Source organism: Leptonychotes weddellii, chromosome 4, assembly GCF_054177405.1.
Source record: "Leptonychotes weddellii isolate Sample4059 chromosome 4, ASM5417740v2, whole genome shotgun sequence".
Classification (NCBI taxonomy): Eukaryota; Metazoa; Chordata; class Mammalia; order Carnivora; family Phocidae; genus Leptonychotes; species Leptonychotes weddellii.
Genome location: NC_138372.1, coordinates 92,287,745 through 92,309,966, shown reverse-complemented (window position 1 = coordinate 92,309,966; position 22,222 = coordinate 92,287,745). Strand labels below are relative to the sequence as shown.

At 46.3% G+C, this 22,222-nt stretch overlaps 1 protein-coding gene across 1 annotated transcript in view; it reads left to right on the top strand.

Moving 5' to 3' along the window:
* The first annotated feature begins 2,826 nt into the window (after nt 1-2,826).
* Nucleotides 2,827-22,222, top strand: part of ZNF697 (zinc finger protein 697) — a 29,800-nt gene continuing 10,404 nt past the window's right edge. The window contains exon 1 of the mRNA XM_081815796.1: nt 2,827-3,241. The gene's annotated coding sequence lies outside the window, so the exon portion shown is untranslated. The remainder of the gene's footprint in view (nt 3,242-22,222) is intronic.

The following is a 22,222-nucleotide window of genomic DNA, read 5'->3' as shown; positions in this document are numbered from 1 at the left end:
AAGGTGGAAAGGGGATTGTTTCCCCAAAGATGCTGTTACCAAAAAAAAGTAGGGGGGGGAGGATTGGATGCTTGTGAGGGTAAGGAAACAACAGATGTCCACCTTATGCTTGAAAGCTTAAAACATGTAAGCAAATCTCTTCAGTTTCAATTCCCATTTTGAAAAGTGAGGATGAGTATAGTTACCTATTCTATCTCAAAGTGAAGGGGAAAAAAAGGTGAGGGTAAAATTTCGCTTAATTTTTTAAAAAGCTTTTATTTATTTATTTGACAGAGAGAGAGAGAGCAAGCACAAGCAGGGGGAGCTGCAGAGGGAGAGGGAGAAGCAGGCTCCCCTCTGAGCAAGGAGCCTGAAGTGGGGCTGGATCCCAGGACCCTGGGATCATGACCTGAGCCAAAGGCAGCAGCTTAACTGACTGAGCCACCCAGGCGTCCCAAATATTTGCTTAATTAAAAAATTAAACCCACAGGCTGAAAAGTGTATACTTTTCTGAAGTTGCCATGTGCCTTTGGAACCTGTTGTAGAATTGGAAAACTTGACCTCCATCCTGTAACATCAGGGAGCCCTTGTTTCCCTCCCCTCACTCCCTACTACCTCCCCTGAGGCCGTGTAGGGCGGGGGAGGATGTATGACGAGGGAGAAAGGAATGCCATTTCTGTCTGGTCTCAGACTTTGCCGATACTAGCTGGGAATGTGCAATTTATTAATGTCGATCTCAACATCTTCAGCAATGATATGTAACAGGAATTAGTTAATTCAACAAGTATTTGTTGAATGCCTGATCTCTCTCCTTTCTCCCTCCTCTGTCTTCACCCTCTGCCTCTCTCCTAGAACTTTCCCATCAGCTTTTAAACATCCCCAAGGAGCTCTCATCTTAAAAACTAAACAAATAAAAAGCCCACAAACAGAAACTGTCTTCCCCTTAGACCCTACTTCCTTCCCACCCTTTCACAACCAAATTTCACATACTAAGTGAGTGTCCCTATGTACTATTTGCATTTCCTGGCCTCTTGATCCCTCCTCTGGCCATTGCTGACCCACTCTTGCTGGGACAAAAGAGTTTACGGAAAGAGCACTACCATCTTGAGAACACAAACTTCTGTGTATGGCTCTGTTATAGCACTTAAATATTATGTGGTCATTGTCTGTGTGATGTCAGCTGGAGTATAAACTTTTTTTTTTTTTTTAAGTAGGCTCCACACCCAGCATGGAGCCCAGGAGTATGAACTTCTTGAGGGTTAAGACAGAGCTTACTCAGTAAATGTCTTACAGTGGAATGTTAACATATGTCTACTCTGGGCATGGTGACTAACATGTAGTAAGTGTTAAATAGATCTTTACTGAAGTCATCAGTTAATCTGGGTTGGCAACAAAGAGAGAGACAGGTTTGGTATGGGATGGAGACGAGTGAAATTTTAGGTATCTTGAGCTAACTTAGAAATGTAGGAGGAGAATGAGGAGAGTGTGCTATATTAGAAGGAAGGCAGAAAATAGCTTCGCTGAGGGCGTAGCAGGCAATGTTAAATGCTACAGCAAGTGTTTCATCTTTTCAAACTGAACACTACAAGAGGTCGCTGGATTTGCCAAATGATCATCAATTATCTTTTTTTTTTCTTGGTGGTGGTGGAGGGGGCAGTTTCACTAGAACGTTACCAGACTGCAAACCCTTAGGAAGCAGTAATTTGTAGGGTCTGGCAAATGCAAGGATCACAGCACAATTAATTTAGGTGGACAGTCAACAGGGTGACATACAGCAAGAACTTTGGGGAGGTAGGTAATCATATCTGCACACTTTTCACCATTGCTACACCTTAAATGGATCCAGCCCATCTTATCCCTGTGGTTAAGTATCTCGAGACAAAGAACTACAGCAGCAAAGTGGATGCACTTTTCTTAAATGCACACTGAATCCCTCATGCATTTGTTCTAATTCATGTGCATTTGGAATGAGAGAGGCCAAGTGGCTAGGCAGGGTCATTATGATCTTCTCTCTGATTACTTTTCAAACACATTTTGGAGCAGGCTGGAATTCTTCCTTTCCTAGCACCGTCCATTACATTCTGATCACCCTCCTTAGGAGAGAGCACTGCTTTTCGTCATTAAGTCTCCATGTGGCCCTTCCTTGATTTTTCCCATGAGGGTCCTGGATATGCAGTTCCAGAATTAGACAGGAATTTGTGGAGGATGTTGAAGACTCTTGATAGGCTGGGCTGGAAGTGGAGTTCTCTCTTACAGTCAGTGCCCTCCGTCCCTAAACCCCCGATACAGAAGGCCATACAGTGGCCATTGCGCCTGTTTGTAGGGCTGACGAAACCGAATCCCAAAGGTGAACGAGAGAAAGAGAAGCAGAAATTCCAGCATGCTCCTAAGTCAGCAGCACAGGGCTTGTGTTTTTTTTTTTTTTTTTTTTACGTGTCTTGGAGTTAATTCATGTAATTTGTTTTCAATCGCTTAATTTAATTACTTTTCTTGAAAAGATGCCTGGGACAAGGCCAACATCCGAGAGAGCAATGTCACCGGGTCAGGATCTGGAAACAATCAGCTCTTATGGTGTTAAGGATGAAGCGCCAAGATCTTAAGGAACCTGAATTCCTGGTGAGCAGTCAAGTTCTTTAATCCGCCCCCAGCAGGATTCCGGCGGTTTAAAAAAGACAAGGAAAAAGAAAAAGAAAATCTATTGAAAAAACAAGTCAACTCAAAGCGAACCCACCCCAAACTTCCCCCTCTCTGAAGAAAAGGCCGCTCCCACCGCAGAGTCCTCCCGCACCCCGCGACGGCTCAGCGGCAGGTCACCAGCTGGCGGGGGCGGCCGCGTTCACGGGGAGCGCGGACCCGGACGCGCGGAGCAGCGCTCTGCTGGGGCCGCGGGGCGGGGCCCAGGGCGCGACGCCCCCGCAGCTTCCAGCCCCAGAGCGCCGAGGGAAGGAGCGAGCGCGTGTCCTCGCGTGGCGGGTCCGGGTCCGGCCGGGGCGGCCTGCCGGGCGCCCGCTGCCGTGGTGGCAGGAAGTTCCCAGGAACTACAAATCGAGGCATGCTGGGAACATTCCCCTGCTCCTCCCAGGAAATGTCCTTTGTCCAGCCCTACAGGAAGCCCCAGTGAGGAGTCAGCCGGGCAGCCAGCCAGTCTGCCAGCCAGCCCGCGGCCGTTGCAGCCGCCGTCGCCGCCGCACACGGGCAGACGCGCCGCGGCGCGGGGCTCCGGCCGGGGCGCGCGCTGCCCTCGCTCCTCGCCGCCGCGCAGGTAGGAGCGTGGCTGCGGCTGGGCTCACGACCGCCTGGGGCTGGGGTTGCTCGGGACCCGACCCGACAGCTGCGGGGATGGGCTGTGCGCCTGGGAGCGGGTGGCGGAGCGGCTGGGCGAAGTTGTGCGGCGCACGCTGGACCGCTGTCCGCTCCCCGGGGGCGCAGGGGCCCCGCGCGCGTGGGGAGCTCTTGCGGCCCCCGAGCCCGGGGCTGAGCTCCCTCCGGGGTCTGTGGCGAGGGGCGGGGAGGAGGCGACTGAGACGCGAGGGAGGAGGAGGCAGAGCGGCGAGAGCGGGTGGGACCGTCCCGCCGACCACCGAAGGGGGCATCCGAGACCCTCGGAAAAGCGAAGCCCAGGGAGGAGCTTGGAAGGCAAGGAGAAGGTGAAAGGCTTTGTGTGCAGCTGCGGACAGGGACCGAGTGTGCTTCCCTCCCCTTGTCTGTCTGCTCCCCCAGCCCCGACTCCAAGCTGGAGGGGTGGGGGTGGGGCACTCCAAGGAGGGGCAGCGGGTCATCTTGGGTCCCTGTGAAATGTGTTCTTCCTTTGCCCTCTCCGCTGCATTCTAGCCGACTCACATCAGCGGCTTGCGCTGCCATCAGACTGGGCAAATGGCACAATAAGGATGAGTGGGTGGGGAGATGGGCAGCAGCTCGTCGCCCCGGAGGGTGGCCGTTGAGCTCTGGTAGACTTCCCAACCCCAGATGTCCATGTATGCCGATGGATGGGTAGCGAGCGGGGCAAAGCTGATCCGTTCACGCAAGGATAATGCTGTGAGTGGAGGCATGGGGTGAGGCGCGTGTTGGGAGGAGAGGGCGAGTAAGAGGTTGGGGGTGGGCAGCGGCAAGAGGGGCGCTTGAGTGTACCTAAGGGCCAGTGTACATTCTGGCCAGGCTTCGAGAATCGGGTTACCACTTCCTCTGGGACTTTCCACGATTTTCCTTTTTCCTAACTGTCCCCCTCCCCCCAGTAGTGAATCACCCACCCCTTGCTACATGAGCGCTAGGCTGGATTCAATTTGGTCATGTTGTATCCCCGCCTTTATAGCGGACCTATTTGTCCTTTACCTGTGGGGTGACATGAATACGCTGCATCCACTCTGGCCTTATCCTCTTCCCTGGGGGACTGAGGGTGTGGTGAAGGCGGTCAGATATTGGCTAGCAAGTTAATAGTCTTGGAGGAGCTGTGATGGATGAGTGGGCAACTTTGAACACGGCCCAAGTGTTACTGCTGTATCTGAACTCGCTTGGACCTCTGTTTCTCCTTTTTCCCCTTCCTCTGTCTTTTTTTTTTTTTTTAAGTGCTGTACCCAGATGGTCACCGCCTTCTCTTAACAAGCCAACATATGGATATTAGTTAATGTGGAATATATTTTAAGAGCCAAATGGACCTTTAAAAATGGCACTTGGGTGGTGAGGCAGGAGCATCCAAGGCTCATGGTAAGGAGGATGTGGTAGGGCACAGAGCCCTGCACCTTGTATAAATGGTTTGTAGGGAGAAACACACTATTGACACTGATTTCTGTAGGAGAGATGAAGCATCTGAAGGTAAGGTAAGAATGGGGTAGGGGGAGGGGGAAACCCAGTTGTCCAGGCTGAGGGCGTGAGGATGGCAAAAAAAGGAGAAGAGTTCTGTCAGTTTGTTTGTTTTTAAAGATTTATTTATTTATTTATTTGACAGAGAGAGAGAGAGAACAAGTACGCAGAGAGGCAGGCAGAGGGAGAGGGAGAAGCAGGCTCCCCGCTGAGCAGGGAGCCCGATGCGGGGCTCGATCCCAGGACGCTGGGATCATGACCCGAGCCGAAGGCAGCCACTTAACCGACTGAGCCACCCAGGCGCCCCGAGTTCCGTCAGTTTGGAAGATGATTTCTAGTTGGAACATTTTGGGCTGTGTGTGTGTGTGTGTGTGTGTGTGTGTGTGGTGGAGGTTGTTGTTGGGGGAGAATTTGATGTCAGAATTCCAGCTGGGCCCCAAAGAGAATAAGATGGCACCAGAGTGAAGCAAAGTCAGAAATGGGAAGTCAGGCCACCCTTTAGGTTACACACAAAGGAGAACATTGATGGCCTTCAAAAACCGCTGGGATTAAGGAGGTATATGGAAACAAATCAGACTGAGGCAAACCAGCTGATGCCGCTGGAGTGAGGTGGTAGGGCTGACCTCACTGAAGGTTGTATGACTAAGGCTGATAGGAGTTGCACCACATTTCCTCCCCCCACCCCCTTAGAAAAGCTCTTTGGGTTTCCTCAGAATCTACATGTTTGCCTAATTTCTAGCATCCAGTTAAGGGAAGGAGATAGGGCAAAAGTTGATGATAAAGATGATAAATTAAGACAAGAAAGATACTGCCTGCTCATGGAGAGTGGAACCCTCCCTCCCCAAAACTGCAGTGCCGTTTTAAGAGGTCTGGAGCCTGAAGCTATGCCAGTGGTGTGTGGGTTTTTCTTTGTATCTAAGATCCGACTTCTTTTCCTTCTTTTTTTGCCCCCCCCCCCCAACAGGTTTCTTCGCACTATGTAATGTTAATGTACTCAGTATAAGTACCTCCTTTGTTTGGCATGCAAAACCCTTCACAGTTTTGTGCCCACCTACCTCAGTCCTCCATTGGATCCAGGGTACCGCAGAATACCTACCCGTTCTTTTTTTTTTTTTTTTTTTTAAAGATTTTATTTATTTATTTGAGACAGAGAGAATGAGAGACAGAGAGCATGAGAGGGAGGAGGGTCAGAGGGAGAAGCAGACTCCCTGCCGAGCAGGGAGCCCGATGCGGGACTCGATCCCGGGACTCCAGGATCATGACCCGAGCCGAAGGCAGTCGCTTAACCATCTGAGCCACCCAGGCGCCCATACCTACCCATTCTTGCAGCAAACAACTCCCCATTTCCAGACGCCACAGGTAGTCTTCCACCAGTGTGTCTCCACCAGGTTGAATTCCATGCTTGTTAGGCATCCCTGCACTGCCTCTGATTAGTTTCTGCAAATCCTAGCCCGGCTGATGTAGTTCCCTTCTGGAAGTCTTCCCCAGACCTCCCAGTCAGAATTCATCTCATCCCCATGGTACTTTGTATGCTTTGGATGACTCACATCTCTGGTTGGTCTTGTGATAGCTAGATGTTAATTTTATGCACTTCAGACTGTAAACCCCTTGAAGGCGATGGCTCCCTCTACCCGGTGCTTTATACCTAGCAGTGCAGAACAGATATTTGTTTGAAATGCATGAGTAAATGAGGATTGAGTGAAAGAATGCATATGTCTTAATTGATCTCTTTCCTTTTCTGTAAAAAAAGGGATGAAGCCTTTCTCATAGACCCGTGAGGATTCCTTGCAATTGTGAATCTAAAGCATCTGGTGTGTGATTGTCTGGTGCTTTTCCTTGTGCTCCTGGATTAAGAGGCCCTAAAAGGATCTATCACAGTGTCTAGTACAAAGACATTCGTTTAAACTTCATTGAATAGGTTCTTTGCCAGCCTACGTTTTCAAACTCTTATAGACAGGGTTTAGAATGGATTAATCCCAGGTAGGTGATTAGTGACTTCTCACCTGGCTCCTGGACTGAGGAAGGTGACCGTTCCCTCTCAATTGTGAAGGTGAGATGTGCTTTCTAGAAAGCAGCACCGCAGAGGCCATCCTAGTATTTTGCAGTGAAGCCACTGACATGTCATGTTGCTTTGATTTTTTTTATAGCCCGAGCCGTCTACCAGGATTAAAACTAGTTGTGTATAAAAGTGCAAGGCAGAGCAGACTCTCAGATTTTCCACAAAGATGCTGCCATCTTGGAGTCCCTCACCTAACTGGACAGCTTTTCATGCTTCCTTTTTTATGTGATGACAGCAACAGTTAACGGTTTATTGAACATCTATGTATCGACTGTTGAACTGGGTAATTTCCATACATTGCCCTGATCTGATGACTTACATATTATTATCTCCATTCAAAAACTGAGGAAATGGGGGCTCAGAGGGAAGTTAAGAAACTTGCTTTAAGTCCCAGATTCTGATCTAGAGATAGCCTGGAATTTGGGTCTGTTGACTCCCAATCCTGTTCAGAATGGGTGGATCTTTGCTTACCCTGGGAGAAAATTGCTAGGTCTCTCTTCCTTCTTCCTCTGAGATCCCTCACTTTCCAAATTTCCTACCAGGAACACCGTTGGGTTTTTAAATTCATCCTAGTGGATCTCATTCTGAGAGGCACTGGTTTTTCATAAATTCATTATTCTTGTGCCCTTAAACTCCCATGGGCGTCAGTTAGAAAGCTCAGGTTCAGAACCCCTAATAAGACCTTTGAACACACAACTGTGTGCCTGGAATCCTTTTCCTTTCTCTCCCAGCCTATCTGAATTCTTTCTGTTCCTCCCTCCCGGCCAAGACTTACCCTTTCCAAGCTGCCTTTCCTGACACTCTGGGTCACATGCAGTCTCTCTAATTTTTTGCATTGTCTGAAATACCTGGAGCTCAATGTCTTCCTGATGAAAGCAAACCGGAATAAGCCCCCACACTGTGTGGGAATATTTGCATATTCCCTGTGCATGGCAGGGACCGTATGTCCAGAACACAACCTGGCGTACGGTGGACCTTCAGGAACTGAGTTGAGTTGACAATAAATTGGTAATGACTGAAAATGCAGAAATGTAGACACGAAACATCATTTGCATGTTGACAGTTTGGGAGATAGGTCAGAGGGATCATTTTCTTAGTGAATTTTCATCCTTTTCACGTGACTGCCACAAGAAATAAGCACCTTCTGGGCACCTGGGTGGCTCAGTCAGTTAAGCATTCAACTCTTGATCTCAGCTCAGGTATCTCAGCTCAGGTCTTGATCTCAGGGTTGTGAGTTCAAGCCGCATGTTGGACTCCATGCCCAATTTAAAAATTAAAAAAAAACCTTCTGGAAATACGCCAGAGCAGACCTGTGTGTTGCTGAGTTTCACGAGCTTGAGCTTGACTAACAGTTTTATTGATATTGGGTAGTATGGGTGGGGCCTTGGCTTCAGTGACTTCCCCCTTGATGTCTTGCCCACCTCTACCATAATCTTGTCGGAAGGGCCTTCTGTTGCACATCTGAGAAGATCAGAAGTTTCCCTGCTTCTGCAGATATGGTTGGGGGAGGCAGGAGGTAAGGCTAGGGTGAGGAAGGAAGAGAGTTCATCCCATTTTTACCTCTGGGAGAGTAGCATCACTTGGATGGCGTATGGATTTGGGCTTTATTGCATCATGTATTAATGGGGATGGTAAAATGGTTAGCGGCCTCTCCTCTTCGGGTGGAAAAGGCTTTTACCCACCACAAGATTGAATCCATCTCCCCAGGCTGACTGCCACCTTTTCCCCTGACCTTAAGGCTACACAGCACTTTGGAAGCCTATAAACTATAAACACAGTGTGACGTGGGGTTGTTATTAAGCACATGAGTCATTTTAAAGGCAAATAGGATAGTTCTTGGGATTCCTACATTTGTTCAGCAAGTCATTCACTGCGTATCCCCAGGCTAGCAACAGCGTTCCAACTAGGTGTGTGGAAGGGCCACGTGCAAGTCTTTGTGTCCCTTCCTGCGAAGGGTAAAGTGTGCATCTTATATAGCCCTATACGTGCAGGTTTAATCTGCTAAAATATGTGTAGTTGGGGGAAAGGGCCTACTTGTATTCAGAGAGGCATTTTAGATATGTATCGTCTTCGGAGAACTTCATTAGGATCTTATCGTTAAGTTAGAAAACAGGAGCCATTCTTCCTGGGTTTTATTAATAAGAAATGTGTCACTTTTTATCTTAGTGCTGTGTATATTCAAGTGGTTAGCGCACCTTCGATGCTTGATAACACTCAGGTGGTGCACTATTGGAAGAACACATTGCCATTTGTTGACTTTTCCCTCCCAACATACCTAGGAACCTTGTATTTCCTAGTCTTTTTTCTCTTTTTTTGATAATCTCTCAGGCAGGTATCGACAGTGATTTCTGGTAGCAGTAGGTGGTTTTAAGAGCAGTGGATTTTTGGGACACCTGGGTGGCTCAGTGGGTTAAGCGTCTGCCTTCAGCTCAGGTCATGATCCCAGGGTCCTGGGATCGAGCCCCGTGTCGGGCTCCCCGCTCAGCGGGAAGCCTACTTCTCCCTCTCTCTCTATCCCTCCCCCTGCTTGTGCTCTTTCTTTCTCAAATAAATTTTTAAAAATCTTAAAAAAAAAAAAAAAGCAGTGCATTTTTAAGATTATTTCATTAGAATGTAACTTCCAAAGAGCAGAACCCAGAATAATGGGTAGCACATGGTAAATGTTTGTTAACTTTGTTAGGTGAATGAATGTGTTATATTTTAAAACATTTCATTTTGATTTTTTCCTAATATGAAAATTGGCATTGCCAATTTTCTGCAGTGAGGTGTGGCAAAGGGTGCATGCTTATATATTCTGTAAGCAGAGAAATAGATATAATTTTGTAAAAGGTAGCCTTATTTTTAGATCAGTTTTAGGTTCACAGCACGGTTGGGCACAAAGTACAGAGAGTTCCAGTGTGTGACCCCTGCCCCTACAAATGCACAGCCTTCCCCTTTATCAACCTCCCATACCAGAGTGGTGTGTTAAAATCCATGACACTGTATTGACGCATCATCACCCAACGTCCACAGTGTATCTTGGGGTTGTACATTACAGGAGTATTGATAAATGTATAATGACATCCTAGTATCAAACAGAATAGTTACACTGCCCTAAAACATCCTTCTCTCCCCTCTAACTCCTGGCAAACACTGTTCTTTTTACCATCTCCGTAGTTTGCCTTTTCCAGAAGGTCATATAGTTGGAATCACAGAGTATGTAACCTTTTCAGATTGGCTTCTTTCACTTAGTAATAGACATTTAAGGTTCCCCCCCATGGTTTGTCCTGACTTGATAGCTCATTTCTTATGAGCTCTGAACAATATTCTGTTTTCTGGAGGTACGGCAGTTTGTCCATTGATCTGTTGAAGGACATCTTGGTTGCTTCCAAGTTTTGGTGATTATGCATCAAGCTGCTGTAAACCTCCATGTGCAGGTTTTTATGTGTGGATATAAGTTTTTAACTCATTTACATATGAGTTATATAAATGTAACTTGTATATTGTATAAATACCAAGGAGTGAGAATATTGGATTATATGGGATGAAATGCTTAGTTTTGTAAGAAACTGCCAATCTGTCTTCCGAAGCAGCTGTCCCATTTTGCATTCTTAGCAGCAGTAAGAGAGAGTTCTTGTTCCTCTGCATCCTCACCAGCATTTGGTGTCCTCAGTGTTCTAAATTTTTTGCTATTCTGATAACTGCGTGGTGGTATATTGTTGTTTTTTGTTTTTTTTTTTAAGATTATTTATTTATTTATTTGAGAGAGAGAATGAGATAGAGCATGAGAGGGGGGAGGGTCAGGGAGAAGCAGACCCCCCGCTGAGCAGGGAGCCCAATGCGGGACTTGATCCCGGGACACCAGGATCATGACCTGAGCTGAAGGCAGTCGCTTAACCAGCTGAGCCACCCAGGCGCCCCGGTATATTGTTGTTTTAATGTGTAGATCCCTAATGACATATCTCGTTGAACATCTCTTTACAGGGCTTATTTGCCATCTATAGATCTTTGGTGAGCTGTCTGTTTAGATCTATTGCCCCTTTTTAAGTCAAGTAGTTCATTTTCTTATTGTTAAGTGTTAAGGGTTCTTAGTATATTTTGGGTAACAGTCCTATATCAGATGTGTCGTTTGCAAATATCTTCTCGCAGTCTGTGGTTTGTCTTCTCATTCTCTTGATATTTTTTTTATATATATATATATATGAACTTTTCCTCTGTTTTTTTCTTTTTGGTGAGTGTATATGTGCCAGATCTATTTTAATGTAAAACCAGCTTACCCCAGAAATGAGAAATCACATGTGAAACAAACCTGAAGAAATGCTCCCCTACTTTTTTTTTTTTTTTAAATAAAGTAAATGTCAGTTGAATTCTACCAGACTGTGGCCTCAGCCTGGACTAGCTTGGGGGCAGTTGCTATAGGAACTCTTTAATTCCTGTTTTCCTACTCTCTACTAGGTACTGTGTGTATTGATTGAATTGGTAGTTTGGTGAATATTTCTGGTCTCCTACTTTCTGTAGAGCATGTACCCTTTTTACAAACTCCTTCAAGAGCCTATGTGTGTATCCTAGCTTAATTCTGGACCCTTAGGAAAAGGGGTTTCTAGGCTGATGATTGCATGTAGGTGAGAAGAGAAATCAAGACATGCATGACCTTCCTATAGTAGTAAGAAAACCAAACCCAAACACACAAAACTCTTGAAAACTGCCAGAGAATAAGCTTTGGTCTGAGTAGACACTTTCAGTGTTAAATATCAATTTTTCCTATATTTGATTGTGCTTCCTGTTGTACCTCCCCACAGACCCCCTCCCCAACCAAGCAACTTCTGAAGTTGTTATGTCTTTTTTCAGTTATCATTTAATTTTTGTTAGTTCTAGTCCTGTCTTTCCTCCAGGGGTGAGAGAGAGGCAGCTGTCCAGTCAGACTGGCAGAGTCTAGTGGCATTTCCCACCATAAACACGAACACAGCTCTGTGCCACCTCTGTTCTTTGCAGAGCTGAACTGAGTGTTAAAATCTTGGAGTGGGGGGAAGGACTCCTGCGGGACAATTGGATGCAAACAAGGGGTGCTGGCATTGGGCCAAGGGATGCAGGATTCTTTTTCGAGAACATTCTGTCTGACTTCTGAAGTTAATCACCACTTTCTATCAAGTCTGCTTATTTAGCAGGATAATTAAGCATGCTTGGCTCTTGATGGTGACAGGTTACTGGATCCTGTTAGGAGAGCTAGGTTGTTTCCAGGGCTCTGCCTTACCTGATGTGATCTTGGCCAGATCACTATGTTTCCTGGTCTTGTTAGTTCTTCCTTTTGAGACTGAGGGAGAGAAATAAGTACACCTAATTCTATCCATTTCAAGAAATATTTGAGGGCTCATTATGTGTGGGATAACCAAAGTGAGTAAATCATTATGTGCCCAACAGGAGCTCTGGCTGTTGGTAGGTGGGAGGGAGATACAAATTATTGTAACTCTGGTTATATTTTAAAAACTAATATCAGATAGCATAAGATAAGGAAAAGGACCTTAAAGAGTCATACGACGTGAAACAAAATAATCCTCTCTGAGCACTTAACAATAATCCTATAGAGTACATACAGTTGTGACCCATTTTGTAGATGAGAAAAACAAAGGCTAGAAGAGATTGAGCAACTTGCTTAAGGTTATAGAGCTAGAGGCTGGATTTGTACAAGTGGTGTGGCTCCAGAATCTGAGCTTTCAACCACTCTAGGTATTGCTTCCCTCAAGGAAAGGAGAGACTGCATCATGCTGTTCTCTCTGAGGAGGAACCTTCTGCTGGGGGCATAAAGCAATCCCTTTTGCCTGGGGTTAGCTGATGAGAGGTCAGGGAGAGGTAAGAGAGTCTTGGGCTACATTGTTGAGGACTTGGAGTTTGTGCTGCTTTGAAGACTCTGGCAGAGTCAATTAGAGGTTTCGGAGCAGGAGAAATGAATGGAGTGGCAACTATGTTTTAAGATGGATCCAGCAGTGGTGTGTAGGTGCATGTAACTGGTGGGAGTGTCTATGGCGGTGATAGTGGCCACAGAAAAAGGAAAGAAGTAAAAGGAAGCACTGGGCAATTGATTTGATTGAAAGGGGTGACGAAGGGTCTGACTCAAGGGTTTTGAGCCTCTCCTCGAGTAAGGACAGAGAGGCATTAACAGAAATGGGCACTGTGAGGAGCTGATTTGTAATAAAGATTGGGGAAAAGGACTACTGTTTTTGGTGTGATGAAGGTCAGATTACAATTGGAAATTACAAATGGTTACCTTACAAATGGAAACTCATTTAGTCTTCACAATGGCCGTTGAAGGTCACTTGTTTTTCTCATTGCATAGATGAGCAAACTATGCTTCAGAGAGGTAAGTAACTGTCCTAGGGGCAAATGACATGTAAGTGGTAAACGTCTACTTGTAAGTGGTAAACGTCTACTTGAACCCAGGTTGTTGATGCCTCCTGTCCTGTGTCCCATGTGACATGCAGGACAGCACATCAGGACAAGGATGGGTATTAAAGCTCCTCAGTTGTGATGCTTAGTGCATCATTAGAAACATGGACCTGGAGTGCATATCAGGGCTGGGGGCAAGAGGTTCAAATTACTGAGGTCTCTGGACAGAGGTGTTTATTTAAAACTAGGGAGAAGGACTGGGCGATTGAGAGGTGAGAGAGAAGAAAATGTAAACAAGAACCTTGGGGGTTGACTTGTTTTAGGAGTTAAGAGGAGACAAAGTGGTAAGTGATCCCGAGAAGGACTGGGACAGTGTAATAACATGGATGCTCAGGAAGGAGAGAATTTCCAAGGAAAGTGTCTCAACAGGATTTCTGCAGTCATTTATTGAATCCCTGTTATGTATGCCAAGCACTTTACAGTGTTGATGGTGTTAACCTTAAAAATGAAAGTCAGTTATTTTACTAGCAAAATGGGTTTATTTGGGAAAAGTAGAGAACTGTAATTTGAGACATGAAAGCTATGGCAAAACCATAGGCAAATCCAAGAAACAAAAGAGAGGAACAGTATTTGATGGAGAAGAAGAAGGAAGTGGACAGAGGTTGTTTTGAATGCAGGTCAGCTGCAGAAAAGTCCCAAGTCTAGGCTGGTGACCCTTTCTCATTGGCTGAGTTACAGGGTAGTTGATTTCTTGCAGGAAATGCAATGTACATCTTTCCCTGTTGGGGTCTGTAATTGACAATGCTTCCTCTAATTGACTTGAGTAGCAGGGCTGTCTCTTTGAGCCTCTCCTTCTACCCTCCAGACTCTACTTTAGCGAGGTTTCCCTTTATTAATTTAAACAATGGCAAGATCAGAGGAGAAGAGACCTCTGGATTTGGAAGTTTGAAAATTAGAGCCGGTACTGATGTGAGCCTGACTCTCGAAATGTTAGCAATTAATCCTGTCTGCTGAGGCGGCTTACACCTGGGAAGCCCACAGTTAACGGGGAAACCGATGTGTGTGGTGATGATGAAGCGGTGTATCGGGGCTCCCTGGCACCGATCCCTCCATGTCCCGGGAGCCTGTGAAACTTGTTGGCCAAAAAATGGCACTGCAGAAGGGAATGTAGTATAGTTTGGTCATCGGTTTGGGGCATTTAAAAGATGATAATGTGAGGAAAAAGTGCCCCTTCTTAGAGTTTCATAGTTTGATAGAAAAATGTCTTTTAAAATTCTTTTTTTTTTTTTTAAAGATTTTATTCATTTATTTGAGAGAGAATGAGCTAGAGAGAGCATGAGAGGGGGGAGGGTCAGAGGGAGAAGCAGACTCCCTGCTGAGCAGGGAGCCCGATGCGGGACTCGATCCCGGGACTCCAGGATCATGACCTGAGCCGAAGGCAGTCGCTTAACCAACTGAGCCACTCAAGCGCCCCTAAAATTCTTTTAAAATGGCATAACCAATACTAATTCTTCAGGTTGATGCTTCCTGGGCTTTCTTTTCTCTCTAACCCTCTCTCTCTCATGATGACTTTTCTTTCAAATGCTGTACCAAGGACTTGGAATCATTAACCGTTTACCATAACACTCCCGTTAAGTCAAAGCTCATTCAAATGACTGCTTTATTCTAGCCAGCAAAATGTCTGTTTTGTCTAAGAAAAAGTTAAATCAGAGACCATTTCTAAGCATCACATGAAGATAAGTTTGAAGAACATTTTCTGTGGTTTTTTTAGAGGCAAGATAATTAAAATAGAAAAAAAAAAATTAGCAGGAGTCTGGAAGAGAACAAGGAAGTGCTGTATCAGTAAATCCAGAGCACTAAACCCATAAATATGACAGAGCTGGCTGGGAGAGTTCCGTGCAGGGGAAGTTGAACTTCCAAGGAATCATATAACCTGGATGGTAGTCACAATTCTGCCACCAACTCACTACCTTTGTGAATTCAAACAAGCCACCGATTTTCCCCTAGTCCTCATTTTCCCTATTGGTAGAATGAGGGATCCTTTAAAGACCTTTTCAACAACAACAACAAAAATTTGTGAGATGGTTCATTGTCTGTGGATATTGTCTCTTCAACAAAATTTAGCTTGGGGGTTGGCCTGCTCCCATCACCTGGCCTGCTTCTGCATCGCCTCCCACACAGGGAATGCAGAGCTATCACAGCAGGAGTGAAAAGATGTAACAGAAAAGAGGGTGAATCTGAGAAACTGTCTTTGTAGTAATGGGTCATGTTGGATGAGTATGGGGGGTAGACTTTTTTACTTGCCATTACGTGTGAACCAGGGCTCCTGATATTGTGGAGTTTTTTGATACTCCCAGAATCCCCCTTTTTCACCTGGGTATTTCCAAGTTATTATTTGCAGGCTGGATGACTTTGCGAACACTTTGATGATTTGTTAGGAATGAGTTGGCAACTTTGGCCAGATTTTAGTTCTTTTTCCTTTGAGAAAAGGAGGATTAGCTAACAAAGCATGTTGTGTCCTGGGTAGGTAATGGCTTGATTAATGTGCTTTGACTCACTGCCCAAGTAAGCAGCTGATGGGAGCCATAAACCCACAGTCAAACTTGTATAAATTAGCTACATCCCAGAGAAGCAGTGTGTTAGAGGCTTGAAGAGCTACGTAAGGCCCTCTTAGTGCACCTGCCCTGTACCACAAGTGATTAGGAAGTGAAAAGCAGGTGAGGTAATGATGGGGAGGGCGGTGGCAAATCATCAGCGTGAGAGTTTCAGCCAAGCACCATAGGCTGCGTGGGGTTGAATAGAAAGGGGATTTGGAACAAAAGTTGCAATGTCAGTAATTTAAGCTTGAGTCTGCCCTTAACTGGTACATTCATGGGTAATTCACTTAACCTTTCTGAGACTCTGTTGCCTGATGCATCTGTAAAATAGGGTGCTGGATGAGACCAGCAAACCAATCAGGCAGGTTGCCCTCTTGCTGCACCCCTCATTCTGCTGTAGCCACTATTTGAAATTAACTGACATTTTTGTCTCTGCTACCACCTGATTTGGGGTCTGCTCTCAGTATCTTCTCTTCTCCACCAATCCACCAAAAGATTTCGTGGCATAAGGTGGTGCTGTGGGCTTTTGTCCCTCTTTCCCAAAACCACTCTGGATTTCTGAAATAGTATGCTAGGGAATGTATCGTGAGTCCTGTGTAGCAATGGTTTATTGCCGGGTTTTTGTTTTGTTTGTACGCCGTGAATCCTTTCAGAGTCCAAGGGAAAGAAAGCTATGGGTCTTCTCATCAGAAGAAAGTTGCTGCCAACACCTTCAGAAAAGGTTTCAGAGAGTTCATGGACTCTGAAGGCCCTCAGGCTAAGAACCCACGTGCAAGAAAAATACCATTATTCTATTTCCAAGCTTGTACAGGACTGCTGCTCTCTCCAGGAAATGCTAGGAGCTGGAGGTAGAGGGGACCTAAGGAACTCGAAGGGCCTGAGCCTCACGAATGGCTTGGGAACTATGGTATTGGAGCTGTGAATGAGCCCTGGACACCACAGTCTCCTTGACAAGCGTGCCACTTCCTGGGGGAAAGCTGTGACCCGAGACAACTTCCGTGAACCCTTCACTAAAACGGATGAGAACTGTGAGCTGCTGGTTTCCAACCTAAAGTGGGAACATGATACCTTCTCGCTGTTCTCTTTGCAGCGTGGTGTGAGTAAATTTGGGATGGCATTTCTCTGAGAAGGACACTATCTAAATTTAAAAGTTCTCAGTTTGGGCCAGTAAAGTAATTCTCTTCCTGCCTGAGTTCATCTCATGGAGATCACATTTTCATACATCACTAGTTCGTGTATTAGCTCTCTTTTCACCGACACACACCTTAACATTTTTCATGCCCTTAGAAGATCATTCTGGGGATGACCAGTTATCGGTGTACTCAGTCTGTTGGATACTCACTCACATCATTTCGTCACTTTGACTTTCCCAGGGAAAAAGCATTCCTCTCGCAGACTCCTAGCCAGGTTTACTTTCCCCCTTGGTCTTCCGTATAAAGTTGCTGAGCTAATGGTGGAAATAAATAAGCACAGGCTGTGGCAAGATCCTCTTCTGAGTTCTTTGGAAATGTAAAAGTAGATGAAAGTGGAAACCGTTCCCTGATTCTATTTTGCATCTAACAGCTATTCTTCTATCTCATAAAAAGAAAAAAAAAAGTCTCAAAAGCATCGAAGTTATTAAGGTCCTTTAATCTCTTTACCCCACTGCCTCTGCCCCCAGGTCTCATGGGCTCTGCTCAGTATTGAGCATTGTAATCAGTCCTGATTTGGCATACTTCGTAAAAGCAAGTTCGTTCTTTTGTGGAAGTCACTGACCGTTAATTACAGTCTGTTCAGAATTTAAATGAATCTAATCAACCCTCAATTTCAGAAACAAAAGTGTATATTTTCTATTTTAAAAGTTTTTATTAATAACTTTTCTAGCAAACACGAAAGTAGGTTTCAGCTTCACCAGTGATCAGTGGATGGCCATCTTGTTTCATCTGCATCCCTGCTCACTCCCCTTTGTCCTGGAATTCCAGACATTTCATTTCAAATGAAGCAAATTCCAGACATACCATTTCCCCCTGTAAATATTTCATTGTGTATACCTTTACCTTTGTAAATTTATTCCCAACACCAACACCTTAAAAAATGAACAAGTTTCTTACTATCAAATATCTAATCAGCATTGGCAGTTTCCTGCCTGTCTTATAATTTGTTTTTGTACTTTCGTTGAACTGGGATTTAAATAAGGTCTATGCACTGATGTTGGTGGGTACATCTCCAGTTTTTTGACATACAGGTTCCCTTCCTTTCTCTTTATCGTTCTTGCTAATTTTCTCATCGTTGTTGATGTGTCTCCTATAGTTCTCCTATAGTTCCTATGATCTGGGTTTTGCTGATAATGTTATTTTATTTTATTTTATTTTTATTTATTTTTTTTAAATTAATTAATTTATTTGACAGGGAGAGAGAGACAGCGAGAGAGAGAACACAAGCAGGGGGAGTGGGAGAGGGAGAAGCAGGCTTCCCGCTGAGCAGGAAGCCCGATGCGGGGCTCGATCCCAGGACCCTGGGATCATGACCTGAGCTGAAGGCAGACGCTTAACGACTGAGCCACCCAGGCGCCCGCTGATAATGTTATTTTTAAGGAAATAAGAGTAACACAAGTACGTACTTGTTAAAAAGGTAGTTTTCAGTGTATAAATGTTTCGCTTTTTGCTGAAAACAGCCTAGCTCTAGAGTTTACAATTTAATTAGGCAGGGAAATGGAAGCATCAGGACACGTCTCTACATTTTTATTCCTGCTCTCTCTTTGTTCGAAGACACCTTGGCAGATTGCACGCAGAGGTGTCACTTACCCACTGCTGAAATGAACTGGGCTCGAACGCCCATTCTTCATCAACACCACCAAACAGTTATTTTGGGCAGAGAAATGGAAGAGCAGTTTTGCCTGTTGAATTTGTAGAGGGAAACTGGGGTGATTGAATGTATGCATCAAACCCTTTGGTCCCAACGCTCCTCTCTCTCTGTTGTGGTGAGCATCCTCTTGAGGACTGTTCATTCCAGTGGAAATATGATCACGGAATCATCTGGGGTGGAAAAGACTTCCTGAGGTCCCCTGGCCCCATCTGGTAACCTTAACAAGGATTCCAGCATCAACTCTCCAGAAGAAAGCTGTTTGTTAACAACTTTGTATCCCACATACACCTGCTGTGCATTCTAAGTCGGCTTTCTCTTTTGTCCTTCAGTGAAACAGATTGTTAAACTGTGTCTGTCTCTGCAGTGGGAGCTGTGCCTGTACCCATAGATGTATCTATGTAGCTCTTCAGTTACGATTAATTTTGATTCTTCCCTGTTGTCCTCTACAGGACATACACACCCTGTTCAACTATCCATATATAGGAATGGTTTTTATAAAAAGGAAGATGTTTTTAATGAGTAGGTTTTGACTTACGGGATTATTGTAGACTTTTTTTTTATTGTGTGTAATGATTAATTTTATGCATCAACTTGGCTGAGCCAATAGGTGCACAGATACTTGATCTAACATTCTGGGTGTTTCTGTGACAGAGTTTTGGGGTGAGATTAACATTTAAATTGGTAAGTTTTGAGTAAAGCAGATTGCTCTCCATAATATGGGTGGGCCTCATCCAGTCAGTTGAAGGCCTGACTAGAACAAGAAGACTGATTTCCCTAAGTAAGGAGGAATTCTCCAGCAGACAGTCCTTTGGACTAGAACTGTAGTAGCAGCTTTTCTGGATCTCCAGCCTGCTGGCCCACCCTGTAGATTTTGGACTTGTCAGTCTCTATAATCACATGGGCCAATCCCTTATAGTAACTCCCTATATGCACATCCTGTTGGTTTTGTTTCTCTGGAGAATGCTGACAAATGGTGTGGGGGGGGAAAAAAAGCAAGTCGGTATATGCCCTGGATTTATCTAGCTGGCTGTTTTTGAAGTGGTGCTTTCTATTAAAGGGATGGAAAGATCACTGGAGAGGCCATCAGAAAATTGAGATTCTGGCCATAACTCTTCTAGCAAGCTGTCTCTTGGTTCCTGACCTGGTCATTTTCCCTTTCCAAGCCTCACTTTTCTGGCTGTAGAAGGAGTTAAGAGCTAAGGGATTTCCAACTCGATGTTTCCACGAAATAACAAATGTCGAACATTTGAGCCAGCTACTGAGGAGGTATCTGAAGCAGTTCTTCTGAGGATTGCCCGAGTGCTAGATCAGAAAAGAAGCTGAGGATGTATGCGGTAGTGGTGTTGGTACAATGGCAAGCACAGTGAAGAAAAGAATCGTGGATAGAGGGGATACTCTGTGCATCAGGTAGGACGTTCTAACCATTTCATGTAAAGCATGGATGAGTAAATTGCCTGCATGAGGACCTGTAGCTTTCATGCCTTCTCCTCGAAGGGCGGATGGTCTCACTTTGAGGGCACTCAGAATGTGCCTCAGAATTGCAGGAATTCTTATTTCTTCCAGAGGGAGGAGAGTGGTGGTGAAGGCTTGACAGCTGTGACAAGCTGAGGCCCTCGGCCAAACTGAGGGGCCCCAGCACAACCAACAGACAGGAAATGCCTGACCCTAAGGACATTTGAGCTATTCTCGACCAAAGAGATTGGAAGGCGTCTCAGACTAGCTCTGGCCAATGGGATTGTAAATTGATTTCTCTGTTGCCTTGGTTTGAGCCTTTCTCTTTTTTCAGCTTGGGCTTTCCCCTCCAGGTAAAACAGTAACCACAAGGAGGAAACCGTATTATTTTAGCTTCTCCTGTCTGGTGAGTACTCAGTAGTTAGCTGCAGTAATCTTTTGGCTTCTGTGGGAAATTAACATTCACCTCATGTGGTAGCCTGCCATTCGGGAGGGTTGGCATTTTGGGTTGGACCATCTGGGTGTGTGACTGGGGAAGTCAGCTGCCCGCTTTGGATGTGGACACACTCTCCTTGATCACTGGAGGCATCCAGGCAAATATGGTCAGGTGGATTTCTTTGCCCTTGGGGTTCTTTCAAACCACAGGCTCACCGTGAAGACGCAGGACCCTGATGGCCATCTCCCCAGAGAGGCTAGTGCTGGTTGACTGTTTACTCAGTTGGTGCTGAGGACTGACAAATGATTAACCCCCTGGAATCCCTGGTTAGACCCCAGTTATGGTCATGAGTTCAGCCTTTTGGACCGCAGACTTAAATTGTTTTTCCAGCGTTCTCCCCAGTCGGGCGTCCCTGCCCGGGCCTCTGCTATGGAAACCCTCCCCAGGGAGCGGCTGGTGCACAGGGGGCGTGGGAAGTGAAGGCTGGAGGCTGCGGGGGAGCTGGGAGGCCGGCCTGTCGGCGCTGAGGTAAGGAAGGCATCCTTGAGAGGACGGGGAGACAGGAAAGGCGCTGCAGCCTGGAGGAGGCAGAGTGGGAGCCGCTCCTGGCCCTCTGCCCGGCCGCTTCCTTCCCCTGACATGACAGCCCCGCCGGCCTGGCTCCTGGCCACCTGGCAGTGGCCGTGGCACATGACTCCCCCACCCGGCCTGGCCAGGAGCCTGTAGGGGGAGGTCTGCGCACTGGCCGACCCCTCCGCCTGCCCGGGGCCCCGGGTGGGCCATGCTCTGCTACCCCCCTTCCGGCTTCCCGGGCTCAGCGTGCCCTTCCCGGGCAGCGATGCCAAGGCAAGGAGCCAGGACATGTTGGCCAGAATCCTTATGATACCGGGAGCTCATCTGCTGAGGCTCGGTGTTCTGTACGTGTAGAACTGGGTGGGTGGCCCCCTGTGTCTGCCTCCCGGAATTACTGGATTATTAGAGTCAGATGAGCAGCATGGCCCAGGGGGGAGACCGTCTCACAGCAGGGGCCTGGGGGCACCTCGTGCTACTCCACCCACCCTGGCCAGAGGTGGCATGCGTGTGTGGGGTCCTGTGCCAGATGCCCTGGAGAACGATGGCCAGTGCCTTGTCTTTTAGGAAGGTGAGGGAAAGGGGCGCTTGTCTGCCCCAGCCTGCTCCCAGGAAGTGCAGTTGACTCCGTAAAGTGGTGGGGCTCCCGCTTCTGGAAAAGGGCTAGGTTTTGCACATAGCCCCAGAGGAGGCCACTGGGAAAATGCGCTCACTTCCTCTTCCCCCACCTCAATTCCCTCTCTTCCTTCCCTCCACACCTCCTTCCAGCATACTTTATCCAATTTACTTCCACTCTGTGGCTTTAGCTTCACATTGATCTGATTCATCTTTCCAGTGGGGTTGGATTTGTCTAGAAGGCATTTGAGCATCTTCCTAGTGACTTTCCAGGGTAATGAGCAAGACTCTTTTTGGAGTTGGGGGGCATGGAGTTGGGAGGGGACATGAAAATATTGCAAATTCTAGAAACTAGGCTTTGAGCAGTCTTGGCAGAGCTGACTGATCCCACCCTGGAGTGTCCTGCACCCCAGAGAAAGCTGTGGTGTTGGTGGGGGGCGTTTGGGGCATTAATAGCTTTGCTGTGCTAGTTGAGTAAAAATGAAAATGTCTCATGGGGGCGCCTGGGTGGCT